General features: G+C 43.3%; 13 non-coding genes across 13 annotated transcripts; 5 read left to right on the forward strand and 8 right to left on the reverse strand.

The window, feature by feature from the left end:
- The first annotated feature begins 3913 nt into the window (after nucleotides 1–3913).
- trnae-cuc (transfer RNA glutamic acid (anticodon CUC)) lies at nucleotides 3914–3985 on the forward strand. The gene has a single exon. It is a non-coding gene; the product is annotated as a tRNA-Glu (tRNA).
- A 582-nt stretch (nucleotides 3986–4567) lies between these two features.
- trnae-uuc (transfer RNA glutamic acid (anticodon UUC)) lies at nucleotides 4568–4639 on the reverse strand. The gene has a single exon. It is a non-coding gene; the product is annotated as a tRNA-Glu (tRNA).
- Nucleotides 4640–5875: 1236 nt separating this feature from the next.
- trnae-cuc (transfer RNA glutamic acid (anticodon CUC)) lies at nucleotides 5876–5947 on the forward strand. The gene has a single exon. It is a non-coding gene; the product is annotated as a tRNA-Glu (tRNA).
- Nucleotides 5948–6529: 582 nt separating this feature from the next.
- Nucleotides 6530–6601, reverse strand: trnae-uuc (transfer RNA glutamic acid (anticodon UUC)). Its single transcript has one exon. It is a non-coding gene; the product is annotated as a tRNA-Glu (tRNA).
- A 388-nt stretch (nucleotides 6602–6989) lies between these two features.
- Nucleotides 6990–7062, reverse strand: trnar-acg (transfer RNA arginine (anticodon ACG)). The gene has a single exon. It is a non-coding gene; the product is annotated as a tRNA-Arg (tRNA).
- A 905-nt stretch (nucleotides 7063–7967) lies between these two features.
- trnar-acg (transfer RNA arginine (anticodon ACG)) lies at nucleotides 7968–8040 on the reverse strand. The gene has a single exon. It is a non-coding gene; the product is annotated as a tRNA-Arg (tRNA).
- A 115-nt stretch (nucleotides 8041–8155) lies between these two features.
- On the forward strand, nucleotides 8156–8227 carry trnae-cuc (transfer RNA glutamic acid (anticodon CUC)). The gene has a single exon. It is a non-coding gene; the product is annotated as a tRNA-Glu (tRNA).
- A 369-nt stretch (nucleotides 8228–8596) lies between these two features.
- Nucleotides 8597–8683, reverse strand: trnay-gua (transfer RNA tyrosine (anticodon GUA)). The gene is given in 2 exon segments: nucleotides 8597–8632; nucleotides 8647–8683. It is a non-coding gene; the product is annotated as a tRNA-Tyr (tRNA).
- A 126-nt stretch (nucleotides 8684–8809) lies between these two features.
- Nucleotides 8810–8881, reverse strand: trnae-uuc (transfer RNA glutamic acid (anticodon UUC)). The gene has a single exon. It is a non-coding gene; the product is annotated as a tRNA-Glu (tRNA).
- A 940-nt stretch (nucleotides 8882–9821) lies between these two features.
- trnae-uuc (transfer RNA glutamic acid (anticodon UUC)) lies at nucleotides 9822–9893 on the reverse strand. Its single transcript has one exon. It is a non-coding gene; the product is annotated as a tRNA-Glu (tRNA).
- Nucleotides 9894–12122: 2229 nt separating this feature from the next.
- On the reverse strand, nucleotides 12123–12195 carry trnah-aug (transfer RNA histidin (anticodon AUG)). The gene has a single exon. It is a non-coding gene; the product is annotated as a tRNA-His (tRNA).
- A 115-nt stretch (nucleotides 12196–12310) lies between these two features.
- trnae-cuc (transfer RNA glutamic acid (anticodon CUC)) lies at nucleotides 12311–12382 on the forward strand. Its single transcript has one exon. It is a non-coding gene; the product is annotated as a tRNA-Glu (tRNA).
- A 274-nt stretch (nucleotides 12383–12656) lies between these two features.
- trnae-cuc (transfer RNA glutamic acid (anticodon CUC)) lies at nucleotides 12657–12728 on the forward strand. The gene has a single exon. It is a non-coding gene; the product is annotated as a tRNA-Glu (tRNA).
- Nucleotides 12729–19007: the final 6279 nt, after the last annotated feature.

The raw sequence follows: 19007 nt of genomic DNA on the forward strand, positions 1-19007 counted from the left end.
CTGCGTCTCTCACTGCATCTGCTCCTCTCACTACATCTCTCACTGCATCTGCTCTTCTCACTGCATCTCTCACTGCATCTCTCACTGCATCTGCTCTTCTCACTGCATCTCTCACTGCATCTGCATCTCTCACTGCATCTCTCACTGCATCTCTCACTGCATCTGCTCCTCTCACTACATCTCTCACTGCATCTGCTCCTCTCACTACATCTCTCACTGCATCTCTCACTGCATCTCTCACTGCATCTGCTCTTCTCACTGCATATCTCACTGCATATCTCACTGCATCTCTCACTGCATCTGCTCTTCTCACTGCATATCTCACTGTATCTGCTCCTCTCACTGCATCTCTCACTACATCTCTTATGGTAATGAGCTATGACGCGGCTCGGCGGCAACCAATCGGAATGTAGAAGTTCACCGCTGAGAGGTTTCCAAAGAACGCAGTCCTGTAAACTTGGTTCCGGCCACATTAGTTCCCAAGGAAAATGGAGAAGTTAATTATCACTGTGGCGGGTTTCCCCATAATCTAGGACGTGTCCCTATTTTTAAGTTTGCACTTAACCATGAACACAAAACCCACTCAATGCAAATGGCTTTTAATTGGTTTATTTCGTTAGCAAACATGTAACTATATTAAATTCAATTTCTTATTTTCATGTTTAACTAACTTACACCCTACTTGTGGTCAGTCTGCACAAGATCGACATGCTTGTTTGCTTTGCGGCCGCTTTAAATACAAGACCAAGCGTTGGATCGGCAGAGCGTCAAGGAATCTTTCTACAGCGTTGCATGCAGGGCGGCGAGAGCGAATTTTGACGCTCTCGCCGGCGGCGGTGTGAACGCACAGTCACTGCATCTCTCACTGCATCTCTCACTGCTCCTGCATCTCTCACTGCATCTCTCACTGCATCAGCTCTTCTCACTGCATCTCTCACTGCATCTGCTCCTCTCACTGCATCTCTCACTGCATCTGCTCCTCTCACTGCTCTCACTGCATCTCTCACTGCATCTGCTCCTCTCACTGCATCTCTCACTGCATCTGCTCCTCTCACTGCTCCTCTCACTGCATCTGCTCCTCTCACTGCATCTCTCACTGCATCTGCTCCTCTCACTGCTCTCACTGCATCTCTCACTGCATCTGCTCCTCTCACTGCATCTGCTCCTCTCACTGCATCTGCTCCTCTCACTGCTCTCACTGCATCTCTCACTGCATCTGCTCCTCTCACTGCATCTCTCACTGCATCTGCTCCTCTCACTGCTCCTCTCACTGCATCTGCTCCTCTCACTGCATCTCTCACTGCATCTGCTCCTCTCACTGCTCTCACTGCATCTCTCACTGCATCTGCTCCTCTCACTGCATCTCTCACTGCATCTGCTCCTCTCACTGCTCTCACTGCATTTCTCACTGCATCTGCTTCTCTCACTGCATCTCTCACTGCTCCTGCTCCTCTCACTGCATCTCTCACTGGAATCAGCTGTGGTTGGTCCAATTTACCCAACATAAATCAGCTGTGTGTCAATTATTCAATTGTTTGTTTATTATCAGCTGAGATATATTTTTGATATTGATATTGATATTGTTTTTGAACCGATATCATTTCAGAAGCAGAGGTTTTTATACTGTATCTAAGGTTTGGAATATTGTTGGATGTTGCTATTGTGGGATGTTGTGTGTTAACATTAGTAAATACTACAAAAACAATCCATAATTTTGTTGGTAGGTATAGCTTGTCTGTTAAGAAAATGTAAGCATTGTGGAAATGTGTTCACTGACTCCATATTGGGTGAAAACGACATGAAATGTGTGAATGGTATGGCCACAAAAGACCGATGCTGTGTTTAGAGTTTTGAAAATGTGACAACTGTTTGGACAAACGCTTGTTAGCGACTGAAAAAAACTGTAATAATTGAATGACAGTGGTGATAAGTTTCTGGATGTACTATACATTCAATATATGATTACCACATAAGATATGTCTCAACTCACAAACAAATGAATCATGTTCATTCATGTATTTCATTCACTTTCTATTGCATTGAATTATCATCATTTCCTGAAATGTGGCATGTGAAATGATCATGCTAAACATACTAAACATACAGTACTTTGTATTTCTTTTATATGTTTGTTGTTTATGTGATTTACAATATTTGATGTACTATAAACTATAAAGCAAAACAAGTCAAATTATTTTATTTAGCACCGCAAGTGGAATTTATTTGATTTCAATTCTGTTTCCTGACATTCCAATTCCAAATCCAGTTCCATTCCATTCCAGGAAGTGAACTGGAATTTACCATTCATTCTCAATTCAATTCATGAATGGCCCCAATCCTGTTTGGAAACATGTGGCCTAACCCTGAAGATCACAGAGATTGGATACATTACTTCTGTGCTTTTTTTAGTTAGTTTTAGCTATATAAGTAAAACTTAATTAAAGGAGCAATCTGACTCAGTGAACAAGCCTGCATTCAAGTGTTAATACCCAATGAAACATGAATGCAGAACAAAAATGCATACTGACCCTCATTGTAGTTGGTATCAATTCATCATGGCACGAATTCATAGTCCTTAGGACAGTTAGTATAATGCACATTCTCCCTGGGAAGAACAGCACTTTTTTCTGCATCTTGATCTACCATGAAAGAAAAACTGAATTTTAGGTTTATTTGTCAAAACCAATCAAACTCTTTGCACTGTTATGTTATAACATATATGCCCTTTACGTTGCGCAAGGCATATATATATGCACACACATACGGTCTGAGATAAAGTTATCAAATCAACTGTAAACATCTATAAATATTATTCCCTGTCATGCACAAGACTAGTTTTCTTTTTCAGAATATTCCTTTTATTATTAGTAGTGTATATAAAAATAATTAAGGAATATTCTGTCTTGTGCATGACAGGGAATACTATTTAGATATTTTTACAGATGGTTTGATAGCTTTATCTCAAAAGGTTATGTTGTTTAATGGATGTGTATTATTTCACACATTGAAAGTTGTAAAATTATTATAAAGCCCATACATTTGTTTCTAAAATTAGGCTATTAAGGCTTGTGCAACGTAAATGACATATATTAAAGTCTACCTTATCTAATTTGCACAAAGAATTTACAGCAGTAAGCTACCTTGGACAGTGCAATGTGTATCTGCGAGTTATCAACACATTACTACTGAAATCTATGCCATACATAGCTTATTTAACATCACCAAATGAAAACCACATAAACGTAAAAAAAAAAAACATATTCATTCATCATTTAGCTCATATTTACCACAAGCCAAACGAGTGATGTCATGGTAACTAAACGGATAGTTTAACCGAATGACATAAAAACTGTACACATGAACATATAAAACGATCATGTTCATTCATAACTTTGCGTGCAAATCAACCTTTGATGATATAATAGTAAACAAAAGCAGACAGCGTAAAGTTTAATGACGACCAACGGAGCGAAGCGGGCATTTTCGCTCAACAACTAATTGGATATCATTATTAACAGCACCCAAAACGTAACCTATAAGGTAATATATATAAATACAGTAACTTACCTTTGACAGATGTGCTGAATAAAATGAACGAGGCAGATCTTCACTGAATGTATTTCACGCTCCGAGTCAGTATGAAAATGGCGACTTCAAACTTCCCGGGGAGACGAAACACGGAAGAGCGCCACTAGAGCGTTAGTGGACAAAAGAATATTGCATCCGTAGTGGTTTAGCACTACCATTGAGAATGAATGGGAAACGGTTTAGGGCCGTTTAGCTAAACTATCGAGATAGACCGCATGAGGGACCTCGTGCTTCCGCCCGACTTGTTGGTTTTCGACGTGACAGAAGCCAGTATTGCTGTCTGCATGTTCTCATGCTATTAGCAGGCCAACACTGTGTCAGCTCTTCCCTGATGGTCTAGTGGTTAGGATTCGGCGCTCTCACCGCTGCGGCCTGGGTTCGATTCCCGGTCAGGGAACGCTCTTTTGCCCCCTTCCCCCCCAACGGTGGACTGTGAAATCAAGCTCTGCTGGCCGCTTTCAGAAGGCCGGCCCCCCAAAAAAGGTGGGCACATGAAAAACGACCTCCTTCGAGCCGGAGTCGAACCAGCGACCTAAGGATTGCCAAGCACTGGCCCACCGCCTGGGGGACCTCGTGCTTGCGCCCGACTTCTTGGTTTTCGACGTGACAGAAGCCTGTATTGCTGTCTGCTTGTTCTCATGCTATTAGCAGGCCAGCATTAGATCAGCTCTTCCCTGGTGGTCTTGTGGTTAGGATTCGGCGCTCTCACCGCCCCGCTTTCATAAAGCCGGCCCCCTCAAAAAAGGTGGGCACATGAAAATCTACCTACTTCGAGCCGGAGTCGAACCAGCGACCTAAGGATTGCCAACGCTCCACCTACAGTCCTCCGCTCTACCAGCTGAGCTATCGAAGGCACGGATCTGTGGGGTCACAACCTCTGCCTATTAGGTTTCTCCAGCTCGACTGCTGGCCAAAAAACGTCTTTCCACGCAGAAAGACGTGCGCCCCGTTCGAAGAGGGAAGCAAAGAGGAACCCGCCTTCCCATACCGGGAGTCGAACCCGGGCCGCCTGGGTGAAAACCAGGAATCCTGACCACTAGACCATATGGGAACTGGTCAGTAGAAGCCTTGTCCGGGTAAAAAAAAAGATTCCAAAAATACTCACGCCACGCATTCGAAAAAACAAGCGTGGTCTTGTATTGTAACCGTTATCTCAAGGAAAAACAGCCTATCGCCGGTCTGTCAAGGTACAGAAATGAAAATATCATGAGATTAACAATGAAACTGAGATGCGGTTTTAACCGGATATTTCGTGTCCAACTTTTTCTCAAAGCCCGGATGGCACGTAGGAATAGGGCAACAATTCAGCAAGCCGTGACATCAAAACCAAACTGCATTACGCAAAAAGCGGTGCTCGAGCAAGCCAGGAGTCGAACATAGAATCTTCTGATCTGTAGTCAGACGTGTTATCCATTGCACCACTGGCCCACAGCAGAGCACGAGACAGCCAGGAGTCGAACCTAGAATCTTCTGATCCGTAGTCAGACACGTTATCCATTGCGCCACTGGCCCACCGCCTGGGGGACCTCGTGCTTGCGCCCGACTTGTTGGTTTTTCGACGTGACAGAAGCCTGTATTGCTGTCTGCATTTTCTCATGCTATTAGCAGGCCAGAAGCAGATCAGCTCTTCCCTGGTGGTCTAGTGGTTAGGATTCGGCGCTCTCGCGGCCTGGGTTCGATTCCCGGTCAGGGAACGCTCTTTTGCCCCCCACCCCCCAACGGCGGACTGTGAAATCAAGCTCTGCTGGCCGCTTTCAGAAGGCCGGCCCGCCCAAAAAAGGTGGGCACATGAAAAACGACCTCCTTCGAGCCGGAGTCGAACCAGCGACCTAAGGATTGTGTGGTCTTGCATTGTAACCGTTATCTCAAGGAAAAACAGCCTATCGCCGGTCTGTCAAGGTACAGAAATGAAAAAATTATGAGATTAGTAATGAAACTGAGACGCGGTTATAACCGGATAAGTTGCTGATTTTTGGCTAGTTTGGATTTCATTTCGTGTCCAACTTTTTCTCAAAGCCCGGGTGGCACGTAGGAATAGGGCAACAATTCGGCAAGGCCGTGACATCAAAACCAAACTGCATTACGCAGAAAGCAGAGCACGAGCCAGCCAGGAGTCGAACCTAGAATCTTCTGATCCGTAGTCAGACGCGTTATCCATTGGGCCACTGGCCCACCGCATGAGGGACCTCATGCTTCCGCCCGACTTGTTGGTTTTCGACGTGACAGAAGCCAGTATTGCTGTCTGCATGTTCTCATGCTATTAGCAGGCCAACAGTAGGTCAGCTCTTCCCTGATGGTCTAGTGGTTAGGATTCGGCGCTCTCACCGCCGCGGCCCGGGTTCGATTCCCGGTCAGGGAATGCTCTTTTGCCCCCCTCCCCCCCAACGGTGGACTGTGAAATCAAGCTCTGCTGGCCGCTTTCAGAAGGCCGGCCCCCCATAAAAGGTGGGCACATGAAAAACGACCTCCTTCCAGCCGGAGTCGAACCAGCGACCTAAGGATTGCCAAGCACTGGCCCACCGCCTGGGGGACCTCGTGCTTGCGCCCGACTTCTTGGTTTTCGATGCGACAGAAGCCTGTATTGCTGTCTGCTTGTTCTCATGCTATTAGCAGGCCAGCATTAGATCAGCTCTTCCCTGGTGGTCTTGTGGTTAGGATTCGGCGCTCTCACCGCCCCGCTTTCATAAAGCCGGCCCCCTCAAAAAAGGTGGGCACATGAAAATCTACCTCCTTCGAGCCAGAGTCGAACCAGCGACCTAAGGATTGCAAACGCTCCACCTACAGTCCTCCGCTCTACCAGCTGAGCTATCGAAGGCACTGATCTTTGGGGTCACAACCTCTGTCTATTAGGTTTCTCCAGCTCGACTGCTGGCCAAAAAACGTCTTTCGACGCAGAAAGACGTGCGCCCCGTTCGAAGAGGGAAGCAAAGAGGAACCCGCCTTCCAATACCGGGAGTCGAACCCGGGCCGTCTGGGTGAAAACCAGGAATCCTGACCGCTAGACCATATGGGAACTGGTCAGTAGACGCCTTGTCCGGGTAAAAAAAAAGATTCCAAAAATACTCACGCCACGCATTCGAAAAAACAAGCGTGGTCTTGCATTGTAACCGTTATCTCAAGGAAAAACAGCCTATCGCCGGTCTGTCAAGGTACAGAAATGAAAAAATCATGAGATTAACAATGAAACTGAGATGCGGTTTGAACCGGATATTTCGTGTCCAACTTTTTCTCAAAGCCCGGATGGCACGTAGGAATAGGGCAACAATTCAGCAAGCCGTGACATCAAAACCAAACTGCATTACGCAAAAAGCGGTGCTCGAGCAAGCCAGGAGTCGAACCTAGAATCTTCTGATCCGTAGTCAGAAGTGTTATCCATTGCACCACTGGCCCACAGCGGTGCTCGAGCAAGCCAGGAGTCGAACCTAGAATCTTCTGATCCGTAGTCAGACGCGTTATCCATTGCGCCACTGGCCCACCGCCTGGGGGCCCTTGTGCTTGCGCCCGACTTGTTGGTTTTCGACGTGACAGAAGCCTGTATTGCTGTCTGCTTGTTCTCATGCTATTAGCAGGCCAGCAGCAGATCAGCTCTTCCCTGGTGGTCTAGTGGTTAGGATTCGGCGCTCTCGCGGCCCGGGTTCGATTCCCGGTCAGGGAATGCTCTTTTGCCCCCCACCCCCCCAACGGCGGACTGTGAAATCAAGCTCTGCTGGCCGCTTTCAGAAGGCCGGCCCCCCCGAAAAAGGTGGGCACATGAAAAACGACCTCCTTCGAGCCGGAGTCGAACCAGCGACCTAAGCCTGGGGGACCTCGTGCTTGCGCCCGACTTGTTGGTTTTCGACGTGACAGAAGCCTGTATTGCTGTCTGCTTTTTCTCATGTTATTAGCAGGCCAGCAGCAGATCAGCTCTTCCCTGGTGGTCTAGTGGCTAGGATTCGGCGCTCTCGCGGCCTGGGTTCGATTCCCGGTCAGGGAACGCTCTTTTGCCCCCCACCCCCCCAACGGCGGACTGTGAAATCAAGCTCTGCTGGCCGCTTTCAGAAGGCCGGCCCGCCCAAAAAAGGTGGGCACATGAAAAACGACCTCCTTCGAGCCGGAGTCGAACCAGCGACCTAAGGATTGTGTGGTCTTGCATTGTAACCGTTATCTCAAGGAAAAACAGCCTATCGCCTGTCTGTCAAGGTACAGAAATGAAAAAATTATGAGATTAGTAATGAAACTGAGACGCGGTTATAACCGGATAAGTTGCTGATTTTTGGCTAGTTTGGATTTCATTTCGTGTCCAACTTTTTCTCAAAGCCCGGATGGCACGTAGGAATAGGGCAACAATTCGGCAAGGCCGTTACATCAAAACCAAACTGCATTACGCAAAAAGCAGAGCACGAACCAGCCAGGAGTCGAACCTATAATCTTCTGATCCGTAGTCAGACGCGTTATCCATTGCGCCACTGGCCCACCGCATGAGGGACCTCGTGCTTCCGCCCGACTTGTTGGTTTTCGACGTGACAGAAGCCAGTATTGCTGTCTGCATGTTCTCATGCTATTAGCAGGCCAACACTAGGTCAGCTCTTCCCTGATGGTCTAGTGGTTAGGATTCGGCGCTCTCACCGCCGCGGCCCGTGTTCGATTCCCGGTCAGGGAACGCTCTTTTGCCCCCCTCCACCCCAACGGTGGACTGTGAAATCAAGCTCTGCTGGCTTCTTTCAGAAGGCCGGCCCCCCAAAAAAGGTGGGCACATGAAAAACGACCTCCTTCGAGCCGGAGTCGAACCAGCGACCTAAGGATTGCCAAGCACTGGCCCACCGCCTGGGGGACCTCGTGCTTGCGCCCGACTTCTTGGTTTTCGATGCGACAGAAGCCTGTATTGCTGTCTGCTTGTTCTCATGCTATTAGCAGGCCAGCATTAGATCAGCTCTTCCCTGGTGGTCTTGTGGTTAGGATTCGGCGCTCTCACCGCCCCGCTTTCATAAAGCCGGCCCCCTCAAAAAAGGTGGGCACATGAAAATCTACCTCCTTCGAGCCGGAGTCGAACCAGCGACCTAAGGATTGCCAACGTTCCACCTACAGTCCTCCGCTCTACCAGCTGAGCTATCGAAGGCACGGATCTGTGGGGTCACAACCTCTGCCTATTAGGTTTCTCCAGCTCGACTGCTGGCCAAAAAACGGCTTTCGACGCAGAAAGACGTGCGCCCCGTTCGAAGAGGGAAGCAAAGAGGAACCCGCCTTCCCATACCGGGAGTCGAACCTGGGCCGCCTGGGTGAAAACCAGGAATCCTGACCGCTAGACCATATGGGAACTGGTCAGTAGAAGCCTTGTCCGGGTAAAAAAAAAGATTCCAAAAATACTCACGCCACGCATTCGAAAAAACAAGCGTGGTCTTGCATTGTAACCGTTATCTCAAGGAAAAACAGCCTATCGCCGGTCTGTCAAGGTACAGAAATGAAAAAATCATGAGATTAACAATGAAACTGAGATGCGGTTTGAACCGGATATTTCGTGTCCAACTTTTTCTCAAAGCCCGGATGGCACGTAGGAATAGGGCAACAATTCAGCAAGCCGTGACATCAAAACCAAACTGCATTACGCAAAAAGCGGTGCTCGAGCAAGCCAGGAGTCGAACCTAGAATCTTCTGATCCGTAGTCAGACGTGTTATCCATTGCACCACTGGCCCACAGCGGAGCACGAGTCAGCCAGGAGTCGAACCTATAATCTTCGGATCCGTAGTCAGACGCGTTATCCATTGCGCCACTGGCCCACCGCCTGAGGGCCCTCGTGCTTGCGCCCGACGTGACAGAAGCCTGTATTGCTGTCTGCTTGTTCTCATGCTATTAGCAGGCCAGAAGTAGATCAGCTCTTCCCTGGTGGTCTAGTGGTTAGGATTTGCCGCTCTCACGGCCCGGGTTCGATTCCCGGTCAGGGAACGCTCTTTTGCCCCCCACGGCGGACTGTGAAATCAAGCTCTGCTGGCCATTTTCAGAAGGCCGCCCCCCCAAAAAAAGGGGGTCACATGAAAAATGACCTCCTTCGAACCAGAAGTCGAACCAGCGACCTATGGCTTGCCAACGCTCCACCTACAGTCCTCCGCTCTACCAGCTGAGCTACCGAAGGCACGGATCTGTGGGGTCACAACCTCGGCCTATTAGGTTTCTGCAGCTCGACTGCTGGCCAAAAAACGGCTTTCGACGCAGGAAGACGTGCGCCCCGTTCGAAGAGGAAAGCAAAGAGGAACCCACCTTCCCATACCGGGAGTCGAACCCGGGCCGCCTGGGTGAAAACCAGGAATCCTGACCGCTAGACCATATGGGAACTGGTCAGTGAAAGCCTTGTCCGGTTAAAAAAAAGATTCCAAAAATACTCACGCCACGCATTCGAAAAAACAAGCGTGGTCTTGCATTGTAACCGTTATCTCAAGGAAAAACAGCCTATCGCCGGTCTGTCAAGGTACAGAAAACCTTTTGTTTATTCGTTACCTTCTTACATTCGAGACTCTACTGATTTTATTAATAAGATTTCTGAGGTGTATGATTTACCGGACTTCTCTTTATTATTAACTTTGGACATAACAAGTTTATATACTAACATTTCACATGAAAAAGGACTTATTGCACTTAGACATTATCTTTTGTTACGCGAGGACTCTGATCCACCATCTGACTTTATCGTCGAGATGGCTTCGTACCTTTTGAAATATAATTATTTCAGTTTTGATATGGATTTTTTTCTTCAGATAAGTGGGACAGCAATGGGCTCGAATTTTGCCCCTAACTATGCCAATTTATTTATGGGGTTTTTTGAGGAGAGTTATGTATTGAATACAGAAAATAATCCTTTCTATTCAAAGATTATCAAGTGGTATAGATACATTGATGATATATTTTGTATTTTCTTGGGTGATCACGATGAGGCTCGAGAATTTGTGACATATTTGAATAACTTGGTTGATGACTTAGAATTTACTTCTGAAATTAATTCCTCTAGAGTACACTTTCTTGATATGTGGGTCCAAAAGAACGAAGGCAGTTTGACTACAACTTTGTTTACAAAAGAGACTGATCGTAATACACTTTTACTTGCTACTAGTTTTCATCCGACTTTTTTAAAAAAAGGACTGCCTAAGAGTCAGTTCTACAGACTGAGGAGGATTTGTTATTCTGATTCCGATTTTATTGAGAAATCGAAAATCATGAAAAATAATTTTTTGAACAGAGGTTATCCTTTGGATTGGGTCGAAGAAGGATACAATACAGCTTTTAAAAAAACACGGTCTGAATTGTTAAAAAAGAAGAAAATGAAAACAAAAAAGTATTCCTTTGCCTGTATTACAACACATTCACCTACGTCCTACATGATAAAATCAATTTTTAAAAAACATTGGCATTTATTGTCTTCTGATCCGGAGTTGAACGATATTTTTAGACATCCTCCTTTGATTGTATATAAACGCGCCAAGAATTTAAAAGATAGCTTGGTACATGCTCGTTTTCAGAGCGTCAGTCCTCGTGCATCTCAGAGTTTACTTAGTCCTATACAGAAGGGCAATTATCGTTGTGGGAATTGTGCTCAGTGTAATAATACTTTTAAAACATCCTTTTTTTGTCATCCTAGAACGGGCAAAAAATATAGCATCAAATCTGTGATTACTTGTGTTTCCACTCATGTTGTGTACTTGATCCGTTGTCCTTGTGGTATAGGCTATGTGGGAAAAACGTCACGTCAATTGAAACAAAGAATTAGTGAACATAAGAGTTCGATCAGAAGAAAAGATATTAATTATCCAGTTGCGGCACACTTTCTAAATCTGAATCACGACGTTACCTCTTTACGTTTCTGTGGGATTGAGAAAGTAACTTTGCCACCTAGAGGTGGAGACATTGAATTACTTCTACAGAGACGCGAACTGTTCTGGATTTATACCCTTCAAACTTTATCACCTATGGGCATGAACGATGAAGCACCATTTAATGTAATGTTATAGTGATTGAATTGATTTGAATGATGTGTCGTTTTTTATGTGTTTACAATGAGTTTGAGTGGCTATGGAGCCCGTTATAACAATTTGATGCTGTTTGATGACAATGTGTTGTTTATGTATTTTGGATGATCTTGTTGATCTGCAGTGGGATCTTTGTTGATTTTTGTAACTATCAGAATTTGTAACTGTTTATGATGTGATGCTAATTTATACTCCTAATGAGTTTAATTGTTTACAGATGGAGTTTTGTTAATTGGTCATGTGTTTATCTTAAAAGAGATGAATTTGAACATTTGTATACTCCTGATGAAGGTCGTTTGACCGAAACGTTGTTAATAAAGATTACTATTTTGCAAGTCACGATAGTGTGCGGGAATTGCTTATATGTTAAAAGGTACAGAAATGAAAATATCATGAGATTAACAATGAAACTGAGATGCGGTTTTAACCGGATATTTCGTGTCCAACTTTTTCTCAAAGCCCGGGTGGCACGTAGGAATAGGGCAACAATTCGGCAAGGCCGTGACATCAAAACCAAACTGCATTACGCAAAAAGCAGAGCACGAGCCAGACAGGAGTCGAACCTAGAATCTTCTGATCCATAGTCAGACGCGTTATCCATTGCGCCACTGGCCCACCGCCTGGGGGACCACGTGCTTGCACCCGACTTCTTGGTTTTCGACGTGACAGAAGCCTGTATTGCTGTCTGCTTGTTCTCATGCTATTAACAGGCCAGCAGTAGATCAGCTCTTCCCTGATGGTCTAGTGGTTAGGATTCGGCGCTCTCACCGCCGCGGCCCGGGTTCGATTCCCGGTCAGGGAACGCTCTTTTGCCCCCCTCCCCCCCAACGGTGGACTGTGAAATCAAGCTCTGCTGGCCGCTTTCAGAAGGCCGGCCCCCCATAAAAGGTGGGCACATGAAAAACGACCTCCTTCCAGCCGGAGTCGAACCAGCGACCTAAGGATTGCCAAGCACTGGCCCACCGCCTGGGGGACCTCGTGCTTGCGCCCGACTTCTTGGTTTTCGACGTGACAGAAGCCTGTATTGCTGTCTGCTTGTTCTCATGCTATTAACAGGCCAGCAGAAGATCAGCTCTTCCCTGATGGTCTAGTGGTTAGGATTCGGCGCTCTCACTGCCGCGGCCCGGGTTCGATTCCCGGTCAGGGAACGCTCTTTTGCCCCCCACGGCGGACTGTGAAATCAAGCTCTGCTGGCCATTTTCAGAAGGCCGCCCCCCCAAAAAAAGGGGGGCACATGAAAAATGACCTCCTTCGAACCAGAAGTCGAACCAGCGACCTAAGGCTTGCCAACGCTCCACCTACAGTCTCCGCTCTACCAGCTGAGCTACCGAAGGCACGGATCTGTGGGGTCACAACCTCGGCCTATTAGGTTTCTGCAGCTCGACTGCTGGCCAAAAAACGGCTTTCGACGCAGGAAGACGTGTCGGAGACATTTTTTTCCCTCAGAGAAACACAAAAGATTTTTGACGAAAACCGGTGCAGTCTGCCAGCCATATCATGGACGTGGATAAAAATCAAATTTTCATTTTTCATTTCACCAGGGCTTGACATTAACTTTTTGAGGGATAGGTAAGTAAATTTATGTTTCACTTGTCCATGCACAAAAGTCACTTGTCCGGGTAAAGATTTATAATATCATTTTTTTTTTTTTTTTTTTTTGCTAATGCATAATTCATTGAAAGCATCCAAACACTATCAATGTTAATACAATTCAGTTGAAACAGTAGAAAGGAACGTAGAAGTAGAAAGGAACAGTAGAAGGATCTCCAGACTCATAGTATAATACAAAGTAATACTTTGCACGCTGATGTGCACAGTGTATCACCAGAGGTAGTGGTGACTCTTGGTGAAAAAAAATAAAACTATCTATCCGACAGACGCCACAGAACATTTCTCCGTCTTCATAAATAACCCAGTCAAATTCATCTTTCCATTTGGTTACAAATTTTCGTTCCCGTTTGAACTCATATGGTGCTGTTGGTGTAAGGCAGGGCTCGAAATTAACTTTTTTACTTGGTAGCACTGGTGCTCCCAACTTTAAAAAGTTAGGAGCATCCCAAAAAATTTAGGAGCACCCAATTTCTTTTTAGTTATGCACCGATCTTGATTCTTCATGGCCGATTCTGATTAACTGACATCTGACAGACGCCTGCCAGATGTTTGTACACAGCAGATGCTTTCCAGATCAAGAGATCTTTATCAGACATCTTGCAGATGTACATGTGCTATCTGAGCCGCGTTGTATAGTATATTGACAAATATCAAGGAAAGAATTTTATTTCACCATTTAGTGTAGCTGCAGAATTTTAAAATATCAATTTAAGGCAATTTATGACCCTTTTTTTAAGAGCTGCACAAGTTAAATGAACAGTATGAGTGGGGTTGGACAATGTACGGTAGAATATTAAGCCATAAAATTACAATATTTATAATTCAGATACAGACACAAAAAACAAAATATCTAATACAATGGCATTTCAACCTTTATACCATTAAAAGGGATAAATCAAGTATATAATTTCTTATATTTATATAAGATATATAACATTAGTATTACTTAATTGTTTACAATTTTAAAAGGCAAATTAAATTATTTCACACTTACACATGGATCGATAATTCCAATAATTTGACCATAAACAGCTGAAAAAATGTATTGAAAATAAAAATTAATTTGTTTGTCACGAGGGGGCGCTTTAGGAGCGCTGAAATACTACGGTTTCCATAGTAACAGCTGTACACAAACCAGCACTAACGCCGTTTTATCAGAAATGAAATGACAATGCAAACGACATGTTTCTGAGGACAGTCTGTTCCCTTCAGATACATTCATATGAAGACATACGTGCAGCGTTTTGACTTTGAAACGTACAGCGTGCATATTTATTCAATGACATCATTGCCTTTTTGAAGATTTATCCAAACCTATCGCGATAGTCTTTCCGTCTCTTAAAATTATACGTTAATCAAGACTTTTAGTCTTGTACTACTAGTCAGTAGTTAGGCTAGCGACAGTTTTGAAACCGAGTCGTACCACACTCATTTCTCTCACTCGCACAAATGCTTCCAAATATAATTTGAGGTCGCACAGATTAATTTCTCGCAATTTTGAGAGAGAGAGAGAGAGAGAGAGAGAGAGAGAGAGAGAGAGAGAGAGAGAGAGAGAGAGAGAGACGCGCGCGCGCGCACTCTCCCATGATCGAGCATAGAATGCTGCTACGTCAGAGCGGCCAAAGCATCAACAAGCTTCCTCGTACTTTTTGACAAGAGTTCTTGACGGGGCGGCCAGAGCTTCTTTTCAGCTCAAGTCGGCGGCGGTGTGAACGTGCAGTAACTTCATGAGCAGTTCTTTTCCGTTCCGTGTGTGTGTGTGTGTCGGCGCGCTCTCTGTTCAATATTCTGCTCGGTGTTTGCGCTGCACGTTCTGCTCTGTCGTTAACGGCATATAACGTTAATTAACATGGCATTTTATTTTGTTTGAAATTTAACTTGTCCAGTCGGACAACCAATTTTCTCTTCCACTTGTCCTACAAAAAAATCCACTTGTCCCGGACAAGCGGACAAGCCTTAATGTCGAGCCCTGTTTCACTATTTATTTAATGATCACATCTCCTCCCCTGTTGCAATTGTGAGCTACAAATACCCAGAGGAGATGGCATTTACGCTGGAATTCATACAGAAGTAAGCAACACATATGCCATGAAATGTTTATAAAGCATTTGGTTGTGTTGCTGTTTATTTAGTTGAAAATAATAAAGTATGTTGTAAGACACAGTTGATTTGACAAGCTCATATGACTTGCAAATAAAGACCATTGTAAATGTAAGCTAAGCAATTTCCACTGTTTAAATAGCAGTTGATTTAATTAGCTTAAAATACTGTATGATTGCTTTTCTATCTCCAATCTGCATTTTACTCTGTAGTTCAGTTTTATTCATATCCATTTCTTTTAGAGATTTCCTGGGAAGAAATCCTGAACGAGGGTTGAGATGAAGGCAACTAAGTGGCTACGCATTCCTCCAAGGCTCTTGCATGAACAGTTTTGGAAAACCATGAAGTATTTGAGCTTTTCAAATCTCAAAAAGGAACTTGGAGTAAACATGCAGATAAAGGTGGGAATAAACCTGGAGGCTGCATTCAGTAGTTTTCTCAAACTGGCACATGGTGAGAGGTATACTAAGAGTGTACAAACACTTGGAGCCCTGCGTCTCACATCATGTTTGCTCTTACTTTCTTAGTTTCACATTGAAATGTCAAGCATGAGTAAAACAAATCTTTGTTTCATATTTTCAAATGCTGTACAAGAAAGCATTGTTGCAGAACCATGCCAATTTAAGTTTAACATTAAAATAATTTTGCATGAATTACAGATTAGTCATCTAACTTAAAGAGAGAGTTAACCAAAAATATTATAAGAAAATTGTTAAATTACTCACCCTTATGTTGTTTCAAACCTGTAAAACTTTTGTTCATTTTTGGAACACAAATGGAGATCATTTTAATGAATTCTGAGTGCTTTCTGTCTCTCCATTGACAGCCAATGCAACTACCACTTTCAAGGCCCAGAAAGGTATAAAAACATCATTAAAGTATGGGACTCCAGTGGCCTAACATCAGTTTTAATGCTTTCTGTTCACAAAACATCTTCACTTTAGCATAGATGATAGATCCTGCACGTGTGTTGACACCATTTAAAAAAAAGGCACAAATGTGAGCTCAACTGCGCAAAAAAAACAGGACCTTTAATACATGAGGAATGCATACGTTGTCCCTTTTTCTCTGCTTGTGAACAAGTACAGTACTTCTGGGATGGGTTACATTTTGTGAGAAAAAAGACAATTCGTTTTGTTTTCTTCCACAAATTTGCATCACTTCAAAAATTTGTTATCAAGCCACTGGAGTCACATACTTGATGTCTTTATGCCTTTCTGGATCTTGAAAGAGGTAGTTGTGTAGGCTATCATTAGAGGGACAGAAAGCACTCAGATTTAATTTAAAATACTCTTCTTATTTTTGTTCTACAGATGAATGAAAGTCTAAAAAAATCTAATGAATGTCAAAACCTGCTATTGTAACTAATTACACGTACAAATTTGAATCAATATTTAGTTTATTTCTTTGTAAAAATAAGTTATATAATTACTAATAAACTAATAAACATATCACTAATTCAATGCATAGTAAAATATGGCCAAAAACACACATACCTATATATACTGTGGAAAACAAACTTATTTATAAAGCAGTATTTGTTTTAGAATGAACAAAACTATCATGCTGTAAAATTTTAAAGAAAATATTCTGTCAAATTATAAGGAAAATATCATGCTGTAAAATCATAACAAATGCATTCTCCTCTAAGTGGGCTCCACTTGAAAAAAGGCATGTGGCATCATTTACTGATGCTAGTGCATCGATTACTTGGTAATCTGTACCTTTCACTTGCAGCTCCCACACACCAAGTGTCATTCATTTTGTTTTTCTTGCAGGTTCTCAGCACTTAGCACGGTCTTCTTCTCTCCATCCGCTGCTGCTCCTGCCTGGGTTCCAGCTCACACCATCAGATGTATGGCTTTTGCTCTCGTGTTCGAAATTCATTTTGTGAGTTGCATTATGAAGGCATTCTCTCATTTGTGCATTCCTTGAATATGATGGAAGCATTTACTGCAGCCAGGTTAAGGATATTGTAAAACACAGCCACTGACCATCTACCCGTGGGTGCATTCACGGAGTATTTCCTTGAGTGATATCAATGTTATCTTGGATGCGTGTTCACCCGTCTCCCTGTCTGGATTTCCCTGTCTGAACTACCTTTTGTGGCTTTTATTAAAGAACTTTTGTTTAATTCTCATTACCCCCGACCATGACAGACGCAACAATAATCAGGATTGGAATAGTTTCGTTCGTGCTTCAGCCACGCTACAATGAGGGGAACCCCAAAGTGTCATTACAGATGCAGTGTCTCCTTTCCTTTCTCAGGGAACAAGGGTTACAGTTGTAACCCAAAATGTTTTCCATGTTTGCAGGCCAATATTTAAATGAAATATGTAAAATGACAGCTATTCTCATCATTTACATTTTATTACACAACTTCCAGTCAGTCAGAATTGAGTATTCTGACAGACCATTGTTTAAATGTATGTAATAATAAACAAAAACAAAATAGTTTTAGGCTCAGCCTTAAGGTTAAGCTTTAGGTATCCGACGAACCCCTAAATTGCACTCCTCTATCCAAGGCTGCGAATAGAGCAAGCTCAGGTCGCAGCACCCCTAACCCACAGTCATCAGGACGCATCACAAGAGCATCGGCAAGCCAGTTGCGGACGAAATACACAAATCAAGTACTTGAGTAAAAGTACAGATACGTATAATACAATATTACTCCAGTAAAAGTACTCCTTTTTCAATTTTACTCGAAAGAAAGTACAAAAGTACAAAAAATTTTGTTTACTTAAAAAAGTACTTAAGTATTTTGCAATTTTATATAGGCTACTGAATTTAATTTTATATTAGCATATATATATATTTATAATCCTACTGTTCAAAAAGCCTTGGCTTTTCCCAAAATAACCACTAGCCTTTATGGAGCCAAGATATATTTTTGTTGTTGATATGGACTACATTGACGAGAGTGGCGTAGTAATGTTCACTGTAATGCTTACATTGCGATGTACCTGAGAGAAAACTGATTTGACCATCTTATTTTCACCAGTAAGAAAAGTGTTTTAAAGCTTGTTTTGCAGAACGTCACAGTTATAAATGATATGGGAATAAGGCTTGAAGTTAGGAAGAACATTTTAAGGAAAATGTAATTATATTTTCATCATACTTTTCTTTTTTCTCAAACATTATCTGGGGTGTAAAAACACCCCTGGCCAAATGCCCCCAGAGGACATCACTTCCCACTATGATAATTACTGTAGTTACCATGTTCTGAACATCACATCTTTTCTTTTTCCCTCAGATGTAATCTGGCTCGGTGATTGATTATAAATATTTGACTTCATATCTGAAAATTACCTCAACTTAGCACCAGCAAGCTTGTTAGCTAGACAGTTAGCATCAGCTAACAATATATACTTATTTTCAGTATGGTTATAAATAAACATTAATATCTATCTACTAAGCTAGTTGATCCAAACAATATATAAATTATACTGTTAATAAACAATATAAAAACAGACGTCACATAGGGCTAAATGCGTAGCATTTTAATAAAATTGTTAAGGTCACAGCAGTGAGGAATATGAACGTGCGTGAGTTATTTTATTTAATCTGTGTTATTTTAATGTTTCGTTTTTTGACCTAAAACATTGAGACAGCGATGCTGATGTGTCTGCATTCAATCATTTCAGTGGGCTTAAATATATTACCCTTTATAACAGATTTAGTTCACAAACAACTGACAGTTACAATAATTAATCCTA

Source organism: Garra rufa, chromosome 1 (assembly GCF_049309525.1).
Source record: "Garra rufa chromosome 1, GarRuf1.0, whole genome shotgun sequence".
NCBI lineage: Eukaryota > Metazoa > Chordata > Actinopteri > Cypriniformes > Cyprinidae > Garra > Garra rufa.